The sequence below is a fragment of the Carettochelys insculpta genome, chromosome 18 (genome assembly GCF_033958435.1).
Source record: "Carettochelys insculpta isolate YL-2023 chromosome 18, ASM3395843v1, whole genome shotgun sequence".
NCBI lineage: Eukaryota > Metazoa > Chordata > Testudines > Carettochelyidae > Carettochelys > Carettochelys insculpta.
The window spans coordinates 18,190,032-18,206,113 of record NC_134154.1 but is presented as its reverse complement, the minus strand read 5'-3'; positions in this window follow the sequence as shown (position 1 = coordinate 18,206,113).

The following is a 16,082-nucleotide window of genomic DNA, read 5'->3' as shown; positions in this document are numbered from 1 at the left end:
TCAGCCATATTCGAGCTATTCATCTGTGTGCTGTATCATTCCCATACTTGGAGTTAGAAATATTGACTGTATCTAGAGTAGATCAGAACTTCCAAATGGCCCTGCCTTCTGATAGGAATAAGGGGATTGTGAAGTTGGTGGGGGGGGGTCCTTTAAAAAGAAGTCCGGTCTGGACGAGCCACACAATGGCAACCCACATCAATATTGAAGTGCTGCGGCAGCCGCCATTCTAATGAGGCGCTGAATATGTATTTGCATGGCCATTTCGAAGGTTTGGAAGAGTGTAGCCATAGCCCTTGACTACAAGCTAGATATAGTGTTTACGTGTGTGTTCGTTTCTCAACTAGTTTTCCAGGCACATTACTTTTACTTGAGTGCCTCCTCCCACCCACAGCAGCTGCACTTCTCCTCAAGTATGAGAAAGGCAGCTGTGTTGGTCTGTACATTTGAGAACAACAAGAAGTATTGTGGCACCTTATAGACTAACAGCTATTTTCGGAGCATAAACTTCCATTGGCAAAGCCCTGCTTCATCAGATGCATCTCATCAAGCGGGTCTTTTTCCATGAAAGCTTATGCTCCAAAATAGCTGTCAGGCTAGAAGGTGCGACAAGACTTCTTGTTCTACACTTTTACTCAAGTAACTTTTTAGATCCTTTTTCCATGTCTTTTCTATGGATTATAATTTTCTAATGATACGCTACATCTCACATTTTCATAAAGCACATTTCAGTTTTACCATTCCTATTTATAAACATACTACCCTAAAGATTAGGGTGCACAGTCACAGTCAATATGCCCTTTCTCTCTCTATTGGCTGACATTGAATTCGTTATTCCCCTTAAAATACCCAGATTCTTTTCAGCCATATTCGAGCTAGTCATCTGTGTACTGTATCATTCCCATACTTGGAGTTAGAAATATTGACTGTATCTAGAGTAGAACAAAACTTCGAAATGGCCCTGCCTTCTGATAGGAATAAGGGGATTGTGAAGTTGCTGGGGGGGGGGGTCCTTTGAAAAGAAGCCCGGTCTGGACGAGCCACACAGCGGCAACCCACATCAATATTGAAGTGCTGTGGCTGCCGCCATTCTAATGAGGCTCTGAATATATATTTGCACGGCCATTTCGAAGGTTTGGAAGAGTGTAGCCATAGCCCTTGACTACAAGCTAGATGTAGTGTTTACGTGTGTGTTCGTTTCTCAACTAGTTTTCCAAGCACATTACTTTTACTTGAGTGCCTCCTCCCACCCACAGCAGCTGCAGTTCTACTCAAGTATGAGAGAGGCAGCTGTGTTGGTCTGTACATTTGAGAACAACAAGAAGTATTGTGGCACCTTATAGACTAACAGCTATTTTGGAGCATAAACTTCCATTGGCAAAGCCCTGCTTCATCAGATGCATCTCATTAAGCGGGTCTTTTCCCATGAAAGCTTATGCTCCAAAATAGTTGTCAGGCTAGAAGGTGCGACAAAACTTCTTGTTCTACACTTTTACTCAAGTAACGTTTTGGATCCTTTTTCCATGTCTTTTCTGTGGATTATAATTTTCTAATGATACGTTACATCTCACATTTTCATAAAGCACATTTCAGTTGTACCATTCCTATTTAAAAACATACTACCCTAAAGGTTAGGGTGCACAGTCACAGTCAATATGCCCTTTCTCTCTCTATTGGCTGACATTGAATTCGTTATTCCCCTTAAAATACCCAGATTCTTTTCAGCCATATTCGAGCTAGTCATCTGTGTGCTGTATCATTCCCATATTTGGAGTTATTAATATTGGCTGTGTCTACAGTAGCTCAAAAGTTCGAAATGGCCATGCCTTCTGATAGGAATAAGGGGATTGTGAAGTTGCTGGGGGGGTCCTTTGAAAAGAAGCCCGGTCTGGACGAGCCACACAGTGGCAACCCACATCAATATTGAAGTGCTGTGGCCGCCGCCATTCTAATGAGGCGCTGAATATGTATTTGCATGGCCATTTCGAAGGTTTGGAAGAGTGTAGCCATAGCCCTTGACTACAAGCTAGATATAGTGTTTACGTGTGTGTTCGTTTCTCAACTAGTTTTCCAGGCACATTACTTTTACTTGAGTGCCTCCTCCCACCCACAGCAGCTGCACTTCTCCTCAAGTATCAGAGAGGCAGCTGTGGTGGTCTGTACATTTGAGAACAACAATAAATATTGTGGCACCTTATAGACTAACAGCTATTTTCGGAGCATAAACTTCCATTGGCAAAGCCCTGCTTCATCAGATGCATCTCATCAAGCGGGTCTTTTTCCATGAAAGCTTATGCTCCAAATTAGCTGTCAGGCTAGAAGGTGCGACAAGACTTCTTGTTCTTCACTTTTACTCAAGTAACTTTTTAGATCCTTTTTCCATGTCTTTTCTGTGGATTATAATTTTCTAATGATACGTTACATCTCACATTTTCATAAAGCACATTTCAGTTGTACCATTCCTATTTATAAACATACTACCCTAAAGATTAGGGTGCACAGTCACAGTCAATATGCCCTTTCTCTCTCTATTGGCTGACATTGAATTCGTTATTCCCCTTAAAATACCCAGATTCTTTTCAGCCATATTCGAGCTAGTCATCTGTGTGCTGTATCATTCCCAAATTTGGAGTTATTAATATTGGCTGTGTCTACAGTAGCTCAAAAGTTCGAAATGGCCCTGCCTTCTGATAGGAATAAGGGGATTGTGAAGTTGGTGGGGTGGTGGTCCTTTAAAAAGAAGCCCGGTCTGGACGAGCCACACAGTGGCAACCCACATCAATATTGAAGTGCTGTGGCAGCCGCCATTCTAATGAGGCCCTGAATATGTATTTGCATGGCCATTTCGAAGGTTTGGAAGAGTGTAGCCATAGCCCTTGACTACAAGCTTGATATCGTGTTTACGTGTGTGTTCGTTTCTCAAATAGTTTTCCAGGCACATTATTTTTACTTGAGTGCCTCCTCCCACCCACAGCAGCTGCACTTCTCCTCAAGCATCAGAGAGGCAGCTGTGGTGGTCTGTACCTTTACTTGAGTACTTTATTACTTTTACTTGAGCGCCTCCTCCCACCCACAGCAGCTGCACTTCTCCTCAAGTATCAGAGAGGCAGCTGTGGTGGTCTGTACATTTGAGAACAACAGGAAGTATTGTGGCACCTTATAGACTAACAGCTATTTTCGGAGCATAAACTTCTATTGACAAAGCCCTGCTTCATCAGATGCATCTCATCAAGCGGGTCTTTTCCCATGAAAGCTTATGCTCCAAAATAGCTGTCAGGCTAGAAGGTGCGACAAGACTTCTTCTTCTTCACTTTTACTCAAGTAACTTATTAGATCCTTTTTCCATGTCTTTTCTGTGGATTATAATTTTCTAATGATACGTTACATCTCACATTTTCATAAAGCACATTTCAGTTGTACCATTCCTATTTAAAAACATACTACCCTAAAGGTTAGGGTGCACAGTCACAGTCAATATGCCCTTTCTCTCTCTATTGGCTGACATTGAATTCGTTATTCCCCTTAAAATACCCAGATTCTTTTCAGCCATATTCGAGCTAGTCATCTGTGTGCTGTATCATTCCCATACTTGGAGTTAGAAATATTGACTGTATCTAGAGTAGAACAAAACTTCGAAATGGCCCTGCCTTCTGATAGGAATAAGGGGATTGTGAAGTTGCTGGGGGGGGGGGTCCTTTGAAAAGAAGCCCGGTCTGGACGAGCCACACACCGGCAACCCACATCAATATTGAAGTGCTGTGGCTGCCGCCATTCTAATGAGGCTCTGAATATATATTTGCATGTCCATTTCGAAGGTTTGGAAGAGTGTAGCCATAGCCCTTGACTACAAGCTAGATGTAGTTTTTACGTGTGTGTTCGTTTCTCAACTAGTTTTCCAGGCACATTACTTTTACTTGAGTGCCTCCTCCCACCCACAGCAGCTGCAGTTCTACTCAAGTATCAGAGAGGCAGCTGTGTTGGTCTGTACATTTGAGAACAACAAGAAGTATTGTGGCACCTTATAGACTAACAGCTATTTTCGGAGCATAAACTTCCATTGGCAAAGCCCTGCTTCATCAGATGCATCTCATTAAGCGGGTCTTTTCCCATGAAAGCTTATGCTCCAAAATAGTTGTCAGGCTAGAAGGTGCGACAAAACTTCTTGTTCTACACTTTTACTCAAGTAACGTTTTGGATCCTTTTTCCATGTCTTTTCTGTGGATTATAATTTTCTAATGATACGTTACATCTCACATTTTCATAAAGCACATTTCAGTTGTACCATTCCTATTTATAAACATACTACCCTAAAGATTAGGGTGCACAGTCACAGTCAATATGCCCTTTCTCTCTCTATTGGCTGACATTGAATTCGTTATTCCCCTTAAAATACCCAGATTCTTTTCAGCCATATTCGAGCTAGTCATCTGTGTGCTGTATCATTCCCAAATTTGGAGTTATTAATATTGGCTGTGTCTACAGTAGCTCAAAAGTTCGAAATGGCCCTGCCTTCTGATAGGAATAAGGGGATTGTGAAGTTGGTGGGGGGGTGGTCCTTTAAAAAGAAGCCCGGTCTGGACGAGCCACACAGTGGCAACCCACATCAATATTGAAGTGCTGTGGCAGCCGCCATTCTAATGAGGCCCTGAATATGTATTTGCATGGCCATTTCGAAGGTTTGGAAGAGTGTAGCCATAGCCCTTGACTACAAGCTAGATATAGTGTTTACGTGTGTGTTCGTTTCTCAACTAGTTTTCCAGGCACATTACTTTTACTTGAGTGCCTCCTCCCACCCACAGCAGCTGAACTTCTCCTCAAGTATGAGAGAGGCAGCTGTGGTGGTCTGTACATTTGAGAACAACAAGAAGTATTGTGGCACCTTATAGACTAACAGCTATTTTCGGAGCATAAACTTCCATTGGCAAAGCCCTGCTTCATCAGATGCATCTCATCAAGCGGGTCTTTTTCCATGAAAGCTTATGCTCCAAAATAGCTGTCAGGCTAGAAGGTGCGACAAGACTTCTTGTTCTACACTTTTACTCAAGTAACTTTTTAGATCCTTTTTCCATGTCTTTTTTATGGATTATAATTTTCTAATGATACGCTACATCTCACATTTTCATAAAGCACATTTCAGTTGTACCATTCCTATTTATAAACATACTACCCTAAAGATTAGGGTGCACAGTCACAGTCAATATGCCCTTTCTCTCTCTATTGGCTGACATTGAATTCGTTATTCCCCTTAAAATACCCAGATTCTTTTCAGCCATATTCGAGCTAGTCATCTGTGTGCTGTATCATTCCCATACTTGGAGTTAGAAATATTGACTGTATCTAGAGTAGAACAAAACTTCGAAATGGCCCTGCCTTCTGATAGGAATAAGGGGATTGTGAAGTTGCTGGGGGGGGGGGGGGGCCTTTGAAAAGAAGCCCGGTCTGGACGAGCCACACAGCGGCAACCCACATCAATATTGAAGTGCTGTGGCTGCCGCCATTCTAATGAGGCTCTGAATATATATTTGCATGGCCATTTCGAAGGTTTGGAAGAGTGTAGCCATAGCCCTTGACTACAAGCTAGATGTCGTGTTTACGTGTGTGTTCGTTTCTCAACTAGTTTTCCAAGCACATTACTTTTACTTGAGTGCCTCCTCCCACCCACAGCAGCTGCAGTTCTACTCAAGTATCAGAGAGGCAGCTGTGTTGGTCTGTACATTTGAGAACAACAAGAAGTTTTGTGGCACCTTATAGACTAACAGCTATTTTCGGAGCATAAACTTCCATTGGCAAAGCCCTGCTTCATCAGATGCATCTCATTAAGCGGGTCTTTTCCCATGAAAGCTTATGCTCCAAAATAGTTGTCAGGCTAGAAGGTGCGACAAAACTTCTTGTTCTACACTTTTACTCAAGCAACGTTTTGGATCCTTTTTCCATGTCTTTTCTGTGGATTATAATTTTCTAATGATACGTTACATCTCACATTTTCATAAAGCACATTTCAGTTGTACCATTCCTATTTAAAAACATACTACCCTAAAGGTTAGGGTGCACAGTCACAGTCAATATGCCCTTTCTCTCTCTATTGGCTGACATTGAATTCGTTATTCCCCTTAAAATACCCAGATTCTTTTCAGCCATATTCGAGCTAGTCATCTGTGTGCTGTATCATTCCCAAATTTGGAGTTATTAATATTGGCTGTGTCTACAGTAGCTCAAAAGTTCGAAATGGCCGTGCCTTCTGATAGGAATAAGGGGATTGTGAAGTTGCTGGGGGGGTCCTTTGAAAAGAAGCCCGGTCTGGACGAGCCACACAGTGGCAACCCACATCAATATTGAAGTGCTGTGGCCGCCGCCATTCTAATGAGGCGCTGAATATGTATTTGCATGGCCATTTCGAAGGTTTGGAAGAGTGTAGCCATAGCCCTTGACTACAAGCTAGATATAGTGTTTACGTGTGTGTTCGTTTCTCAACTAGTTTTCCAGGCACATTACTTTTACTTGAGTGCCTCCTCCCACCCACAGCAGCTGCACTTCTCCTCAAGTATCAGAGAGGCAGCTGTGGTGGTCTGTACATTTGAGAACAACAATAAATATTGTGGCACCTTATAGACTAACAGCTATTTTCGGAGCATAAACTTCCATTGGCAAAGCCCTGCTTCATCAGATGCATCTCATCAAGCGGGTCTTTTTCCATGAAAGCTTATGTTCCAAATTAGCTGTCAGGCTAGAAGGTGCGACAAGACTTCTTGTTCTTCACTTTTACTCAAGTAACTTTTTAGATCCTTTTTCCATGTCTTTTCTGTGGATTATAATTTTCTAATGATACGTTACATCTCACATTTTCATAAAGCACATTTCAGTTGTACCATTCCTATTTATAAACATACTACCCTAAAGATTAGGGTGCACAGTCACAGTCAATATGCCCTTTCTCTCTCTATTGGCTGACATTGAATTCGTTATTCCCCTTAAAATACCCAGATTCTTTTCAGCCATATTCGAGCTAGTCATCTGTGTGCTGTATCATTCCCATACTTGGAGTTAGAAATATTGACTGTATCTAGAGTAGAACAAAACTTCGAAATGGCCCTGCCTTCTGATAGCAATAAGGGGATTGTGAAGTTGCTGGGGGGGGCGGTCCTTTGAAAAGAAGCCCGGTCTGGACGAGCCACACAGCGGCAACCCACATCAATATTGAAGTGCTGTGGCTGCCGCCATTCTAATGAGGCTCTGAATATATATTTGCATGGCCATTTCGAAGGTTTGGAAGAGTGTAGCCATAGCCCTTGACTACAAGCTAGATATAGTGTTTACGTGTGTGTTCGTTTCTCAACTAGTTTTCCAGGCACATTACTTTTACTTGAGTGCCTCCTCCCACCCACAGCAGCTGCACTTCTCCTCAAGTATCAGAGAGGCAGCTGTGGTGGTCTGTACCTTTACTTGAGTACTTTATTACTTTTACTTGAGCGCCTCCTCCCACCCACAGCAGCTGCAGTTCTACTCAAGTATGAGAGAGGCAGCTGTGTTGGTCTGTACATTTGAGAACAACAAGAAGTATTGTGGCACCTTATAGACTAACAGCTATTTTGGAGCATAAACTTCCATTGGCAAAGCCCTGCTTCATCAGATGCATCTCATTAAGCGGGTCTTTTCCCATGAAAGCTTATGCTCCAAAATAGTTGTCAGGCTAGAAGGTGCGACAAAACTTCTTGTTCTACACTTTTACTCAAGTAACGTTTTGGATCCTTTTTCCATGTCTTTTCTGTGGATTATAATTTTCTAATGATACGTTACATCTCACATTTTCATAAAGCACATTTCAGTTGTACCATTCCTATTTAAAAACATACTACCCTAAAGGTTAGGGTGCACAGTCACAGTCAATATGCCCTTTCTCTCTCTATTGGCTGACATTGAATTCGTTATTCCCCTTAAAATACCCAGATTCTTTTCAGCCATATTCGAGCTAGTCATCTGTGTGCTGTATCATTCCCATATTTGGAGTTATTAATATTGGCTGTGTCTACAGTAGCTCAAAAGTTCGAAATGGCCATGCCTTCTGATAGGAATAAGGGGATTGTGAAGTTGCTGGGGGGGTCCTTTGAAAAGAAGCCCGGTCTGGACGAGCCACACAGTGGCAACCCACATCAATATTGAAGTGCTGTGGCCGCCGCCATTCTAATGAGGCGCTGAATATGTATTTGCATGGCCATTTCGAAGGTTTGGAAGAGTGTAGCCATAGCCCTTGACTACAAGCTAGATATAGTGTTTACGTGTGTGTTCGTTTCTCAACTAGTTTTCCAGGCACATTACTTTTACTTGAGTGCCTCCTCCCACCCACAGCAGCTGCACTTCTCCTCAAGTATCAGAGAGGCAGCTGTGGTGGTCTGTACATTTGAGAACAACAATAAATATTGTGGCACCTTATAGACTAACAGCTATTTTCGGAGCATAAACTTCCATTGGCAAAGCCCTGCTTCATCAGATGCATCTCATCAAGCGGGTCTTTTTCCATGAAAGCTTATGCTCCAAATTAGCTGTCAGGCTAGAAGGTGCGACAAGACTTCTTGTTCTTCACTTTTACTCAAGTAACTTTTTAGATCCTTTTTCCATGTCTTTTCTGTGGATTATAATTTTCTAATGATACGTTACATCTCACATTTTCATAAAGCACATTTCAGTTGTACCATTCCTATTTATAAACATACTACCCTAAAGATTAGGGTGCACAGTCACAGTCAATATGCCCTTTCTCTCTCTATTGGCTGACATTGAATTCGTTATTCCCCTTAAAATACCCAGATTCTTTTCAGCCATATTCGAGCTAGTCATCTGTGTGCTGTATCATTCCCAAATTTGGAGTTATTAATATTGGCTGTGTCTACAGTAGCTCAAAAGTTCGAAATGGCCCTGCCTTCTGATAGGAATAAGGGGATTGTGAAGTTGGTGGGGTGGTGGTCCTTTAAAAAGAAGCCCGGTCTGGACGAGCCACACAGTGGCAACCCACATCAATATTGAAGTGCTGTGGCAGCCGCCATTCTAATGAGGCCCTGAATATGTATTTGCATGGCCATTTCGAAGGTTTGGAAGAGTGTAGCCATAGCCCTTGACTACAAGCTTGATATCGTGTTTACGTGTGTGTTCGTTTCTCAAATAGTTTTCCAGGCACATTATTTTTACTTGAGTGCCTCCTCCCACCCACAGCAGCTGCACTTCTCCTCAAGCATCAGAGAGGCAGCTGTGGTGGTCTGTACCTTTACTTGAGTACTTTATTACTTTTACTTGAGCGCCTCCTCCCACCCACAGCAGCTGCACTTCTCCTCAAGTATCAGAGAGGCAGCTGTGGTGGTCTGTACATTTGAGAACAACAGGAAGTATTGTGGCACCTTATAGACTAACAGCTATTTTCGGAGCATAAACTTCTATTGACAAAGCCCTGCTTCATCAGATGCATCTCATCAAGCGGGTCTTTTCCCATGAAAGCTTATGCTCCAAAATAGCTGTCAGGCTAGAAGGTGCGACAAGACTTCTTCTTCTTCACTTTTACTCAAGTAACTTATTAGATCCTTTTTCCATGTCTTTTCTGTGGATTATAATTTTCTAATGATACGTTACATCTCACATTTTCATAAAGCACATTTCAGTTGTACCATTCCTATTTAAAAACATACTACCCTAAAGGTTAGGGTGCACAGTCACAGTCAATATGCCCTTTCTCTCTCTATTGGCTGACATTGAATTCGTTATTCCCCTTAAAATACCCAGATTCTTTTCAGCCATATTCGAGCTAGTCATCTGTGTGCTGTATCATTCCCATACTTGGAGTTAGAAATATTGACTGTATCTAGAGTAGAACAAAACTTCGAAATGGCCCTGCCTTCTGATAGGAATAAGGGGATTGTGAAGTTGCTGGGGGGGGGGGTCCTTTGAAAAGAAGCCCGGTCTGGACGAGCCACACAGCGGCAACCCACATCAATATTGAAGTGCTGTGGCTGCCGCCATTCTAATGAGGCTCTGAATATATATTTGCATGTCCATTTCGAAGGTTTGGAAGAGTGTAGCCATAGCCCTTGACTACAAGCTAGATGTAGTGTTTACGTGTGTGTTCGTTTCTCAACTAGTTTTCCAGGCACATTACTTTTACTTGAGTGCCTCCTCCCACCCACAGCAGCTGCAGTTCTACTCAAGTATCAGAGAGGCAGCTGTGTTGGTCTGTACATTTGAGAACAACAAGAAGTATTGTGGCACCTTATAGACTAACAGCTATTTTCGGAGCATAAACTTCCATTGGCAAAGCCCTGCTTCATCAGATGCATCTCATTAACCGGGTCTTTTCCCATGAAAGCTTATGCTCCAAAATAGTTGTCAGGCTAGAAGGTGCGACAAAACTTCTTGTTCTACACTTTTACTCAAGTAACGTTTTGGATCCTTTTTCCATGTCTTTTCTGTGGATTATAATTTTCTAATGATACGTTACATCTCACATTTTCATAAAGCACATTTCAGTTGTACCATTCCTATTTATAAACATACTACCCTAAAGATTAGGGTGCACAGTCACAGTCAATATGCCCTTTCTCTCTCTATTGGCTGACATTGAATTCGTTATTCCCCTTAAAATACCCAGATTCTTTTCAGCCATATTCGAGCTAGTCATCTGTGTGCTGTATCATTCCCAAATTTGGAGTTATTAATATTGGCTGTGTCTACAGTAGCTCAAAAGTTCGAAATGGCCCTGCCTTCTGATAGGAATAAGGGGATTGTGAAGTTGGTGGGGGGGTGGTCCTTTAAAAAGAAGCCCGGTCTGGACGAGCCACACAGTGGCAACCCACATCAATATTGAAGTGCTGTGGCAGCCGCCATTCTAATGAGGCCCTGAATATGTATTTGCATGGCCATTTCGAAGGTTTGGAAGAGTGTAGCCATAGCCCTTGACTACAAGCTAGATATAGTGTTTACGTGTGTGTTCGTTTCTCAACTAGTTTTCCAGGCACATTACTTTTACTTGAGTGCCTCCTCCCACCCACAGCAGCTGAACTTCTCCTCAAGTATGAGAGAGGCAGCTGTGGTGGTCTGTACATTTGAGAACAACAAGAAGTATTGTGGCACCTTATAGACTAACAGCTATTTTCGGAGCATAAACTTCCATTGGCAAAGCCCTGCTTCATCAGATGCATCTCATCAAGCGGGTCTTTTTCCATGAAAGCTTATGCTCCAAAATAGCTGTCAGGCTAGAAGGTGCGACAAGACTTCTTGTTCTACACTTTTACTCAAGTAACTTTTTAGATCCTTTTTCCATGTCTTTTTTATGGATTATAATTTTCTAATGATACGCTACATCTCACATTTTCATAAAGCACATTTCAGTTGTACCATTCCTATTTATAAACATACTACCCTAAAGATTAGGGTGCACAGTCACAGTCAATATGCCCTTTCTCTCTCTATTGGCTGACATTGAATTCGTTATTCCCCTTAAAATACCCAGATTCTTTTCAGCCATATTCGAGCTAGTCATCTGTGTGCTGTATCATTCCCATACTTGGAGTTAGAAATATTGACTGTATCTAGAGTAGAACAAAACTTCGAAATGGCCCTGCCTTCTGATAGGAATAAGGGGATTGTGAAGTTGCTGGGGGGGGGGGGGGGCCTTTGAAAAGAAGCCCGGTCTGGACGAGCCACACAGCGGCAACCCACATCAATATTGAAGTGCTGTGGCTGCCGCCATTCTAATGAGGCTCTGAATATATATTTGCATGGCCATTTCGAAGGTTTGGAAGAGTGTAGCCATAGCCCTTGACTACAAGCTAGATGTCGTGTTTACGTGTGTGTTCGTTTCTCAACTAGTTTTCCAAGCACATTACTTTTACTTGAGTGCCTCCTCCCACCCACAGCAGCTGCAGTTCTACTCAAGTATCAGAGAGGCAGCTGTGTTGGTCTGTACATTTGAGAACAACAAGAAGTTTTGTGGCACCTTATAGACTAACAGCTATTTTCGGAGCATAAACTTCCATTGGCAAAGCCCTGCTTCATCAGATGCATCTCATTAAGCGGGTCTTTTCCCATGAAAGCTTATGCTCCAAAATAGTTGTCAGGCTAGAAGGTGCGACAAAACTTCTTGTTCTACACTTTTACTCAAGTAACGTTTTGGATCCTTTTTCCATGTCTTTTCTGTGGATTATAATTTTCTAATGATACGTTACATCTCACATTTTCATAAAGCACATTTCAGTTGTACCATTCCTATTTAAAAACATACTACCCTAAAGGTTAGGGTGCACAGTCACAGTCAATATGCCCTTTCTCTCTCTATTGGCTGACATTGAATTCGTTATTCCCCTTAAAATACCCAGATTCTTTTCAGCCATATTCGAGCTAGTCATCTGTGTGCTGTATCATTCCCAAATTTGGAGTTATTAATATTGGCTGTGTCTACAGTAGCTCAAAAGTTCGAAATGGCCGTGCCTTCTGATAGGAATAAGGGGATTGTGAAGTTGCTGGGGGGGTCCTTTGAAAAGAAGCCCGGTCTGGACGAGCCACACAGTGGCAACCCACATCAATATTGAAGTGCTGTGGCCGCCGCCATTCTAATGAGGCGCTGAATATGTATTTGCATGGCCATTTCGAAGGTTTGGAAGAGTGTAGCCATAGCCCTTGACTACAAGCTAGATATAGTGTTTACGTGTGTGTTCGTTTCTCAACTAGTTTTCCAGGCACATTACTTTTACTTGAGTGCCTCCTCCCACCCACAGCAGCTGCACTTCTCCTCAAGTATCAGAGAGGCAGCTGTGGTGGTCTGTACATTTGAGAACAACAATAAATATTGTGGCACCTTATAGACTAACAGCTATTTTCGGAGCATAAACTTCCATTGGCAAAGCCCTGCTTCATCAGATGCATCTCATCAAGCGGGTCTTTTTCCATGAAAGCTTATGTTCCAAATTAGCTGTCAGGCTAGAAGGTGCGACAAGACTTCTTGTTCTTCACTTTTACTCAAGTAACTTTTTAGATCCTTTTTCCATGTCTTTTCTGTGGATTATAATTTTCTAATGATACGTTACATCTCACATTTTCATAAAGCACATTTCAGTTGTACCATTCCTATTTATAAACATACTACCCTAAAGATTAGGGTGCACAGTCACAGTCAATATGCCCTTTCTCTCTCTATTGGCTGACATTGAATTCGTTATTCCCCTTAAAATACCCAGATTCTTTTCAGCCATATTCGAGCTAGTCATCTGTGTGCTGTATCATTCCCATACTTGGAGTTAGAAATATTGACTGTATCTAGAGTAGAACAAAACTTCGAAATGGCCCTGCCTTCTGATAGCAATAAGGGGATTGTGAAGTTGCTGGGGGGGGCGGTCCTTTGAAAAGAAGCCCGGTCTGGACGAGCCACACAGCGGCAACCCACATCAATATTGAAGTGCTGTGGCTGCCGCCATTCTAATGAGGCTCTGAATATATATTTGCATGGCCATTTCGAAGGTTTGGAAGAGTGTAGCCATAGCCCTTGACTACAAGCTAGATATAGTGTTTACGTGTGTGTTCGTTTCTCAACTAGTTTTCCAGGCACATTACTTTTACTTGAGTGCCTCCTCCCACCCACAGCAGCTGCACTTCTCCTCAAGTATCAGAGAGGCAGCTGTGGTGGTCTGTACCTTTACTTGAGTACTTTATTACTTTTACTTGAGCGCCTCCTCCCACCCACAGCAGCTGCACTTCTCCTCAAGTATGAGAGAGGCAGCTGTGGTGGTCTGTACATTTGAGAACAACAAGAAGTATTGTGGCACCTTATAGACTAACACCTATTTTCGGAGCATAAACTTCTATTGACAAAGCCCTGCTTCATCAGATGCATCTCATCAAGCGGGTCTTTTCCCATGAAAGCTTATGCTCCAAAATAGCTGTCAGGCTAGAACGTGCGACAAGACTTCTTGTTCTTCACTTTTACTCAAGTAACTTATTAGATCCTTTTTCCATGTCTTTTCTGTGGATTATAATTTTCTAATGATACGTTACATCTCACATTTTCATAAAGCACATTTCAGTTGTACCATTCCTATTTAAAAACATACTACCCTAAAGGTTAGGGTGCACAGTCACAGTCAATATGCCCTTTCTCTCTCTATTGGCTGACATTGAATTCGTTATTCCCCTTAAAATACCCAGATTCTTTTCAGCCATATTCGAGCTAGTCATCTGTGTGCTGTATCATTCCCATACTTGGAGTTAGAAATATTGACTGTATCTAGAGTAGAACAAAACTTCGAAATGGCCCTGCCTTCTGATAGGAATAAGGGGATTGTGAAGTTGCTGGGGGGGGGTGTCCTTTGAAAAGAAGCCCGGTCTGGACGAGCCACACAGCGGCAACCCACATCAATATTGAAGTGCTGTGGCTGCCGCCATTCTAATGAGGCTCTGAATATATATTTGCATGGCCATTTCGAAGGTTTGGAAGAGTGTAGCCATAGCCCTTGACTACAAGCTAGATGTAGTGTTTACGTGTGTGTTCGTTTCTCAACTAGTTTTCCAAGAACATTACTTTTACTTGAGTGCCTCCTCCCACCCACAGCAGCTGCAGTTCTACTCAAGTATCAGAGAGGCAGCTGTGTTGGTCTGTACATTTGAGAACAACAAGAAGTATTGTGGCACCTTGTAGACTAACAGCTATTTTCGGAGCATAAACTTCCATTGGCAAAGCCCTGCTTCATCAGATGCATCTCATTAAGCGGGTCTTTTCCCATGAAAGCTTATGCTCCAAAATAGTTGTCAGGCTAGAAGGTGCGACAAAACTTCTTGTTCTACACTTTTACTCAAGTAACGTTTTGGATCCTTTTTCCATGTCTTTTCTGTGGATTATAATTTTCTAATGATACGTTACATCTCACATTTTCATAAAGCACATTTCAGTTGTACCATTCCTATTTAAAAACATACTACCCTAAAGGTTAGGGTGCACAGTCATAGTCAATATGCCCTTTCTCTCTCTATTGGCTGACATTGAATTCGTTATTCCCCTTAAAATACCCAGATTCTTTTCAGCCATATTCGAGCTAGTCATCTGTGTGCTGTATCATTCCCAAATTTGGAGTTATTAATATTGGCTGTGTCTACAGTAGCTCAAAAGTTCGAAATGGCCCTGCCTTCTGATAGGAAAAAGGGGATTGTGAAGTTGGTGGGGTGGTGGTCCTTTAAAAAGAAGCCCGGTCTGGACGAGCCACACAGTGGCAACCCACATCAATATTGAAGTGCTGTGGCAGCCGCCATTCTAATGAGGCCCTGAATATGTATTTGCATGGCCATTTCGAAGGTTTGGAAGAGTGTAGCCATAGCCCTTGACTACAAGCTAGATATAGTGTTTACGTGTGTGTTCGTTTCTCAACTAGTTTTCCAGGCACATTACTTTTACTTGAGTGCCTCCTCCCACCCACAGCAGCTGCAGTTCTACTCAAGTATCAGAGAGGCAGCTGTGGTGGTCTGTACATTTGAGAACAACAATAAATATTGTGGCACCTTATAGACTAACAGCTATTTTCGGAGCATAAACTTCCATTGGCAAAGCCCTGCTTCATCAGATGCATCTCATCAAGCGGGTCTTTTTCCATGAAAGCTTATGCTCCAAAATAGCTGTCAGGCTAGAAGGTGCGACAAGACTTCTTGTTCTACACTTTTACTCAAGTAACTTTTTAGATCCTTTTTCCATGTCTTTTCTATGGATTATAATTTTCTAATGATACGCTACATCTCACATTTTCATAAAGCACATTTCAGTTGTACCATTCCTATTTATAAACATACTACCCTAAAGATTAGGGTGCACAGTCACAGTCAATATGCCCTTTCTCTCTCTATTGGCTGACATTGAATTCGTTATTCCCCTTAAAATACCCAGATTCTTTTCAGCCATATTCGAGCTAGTCATCTGTGTGCTGTATCATTCCCATACTTGGAGTTAGAAATATTGACTGTATCTAGAGTAGAACAAAACTTCGAAATGGCCCTGCCTTCTGATAGGAATAAGGGGATTGTGAAGTTGCTGGGGGGGGGGTCCTTTGAAAAGAAGCCCGGTCTGGACG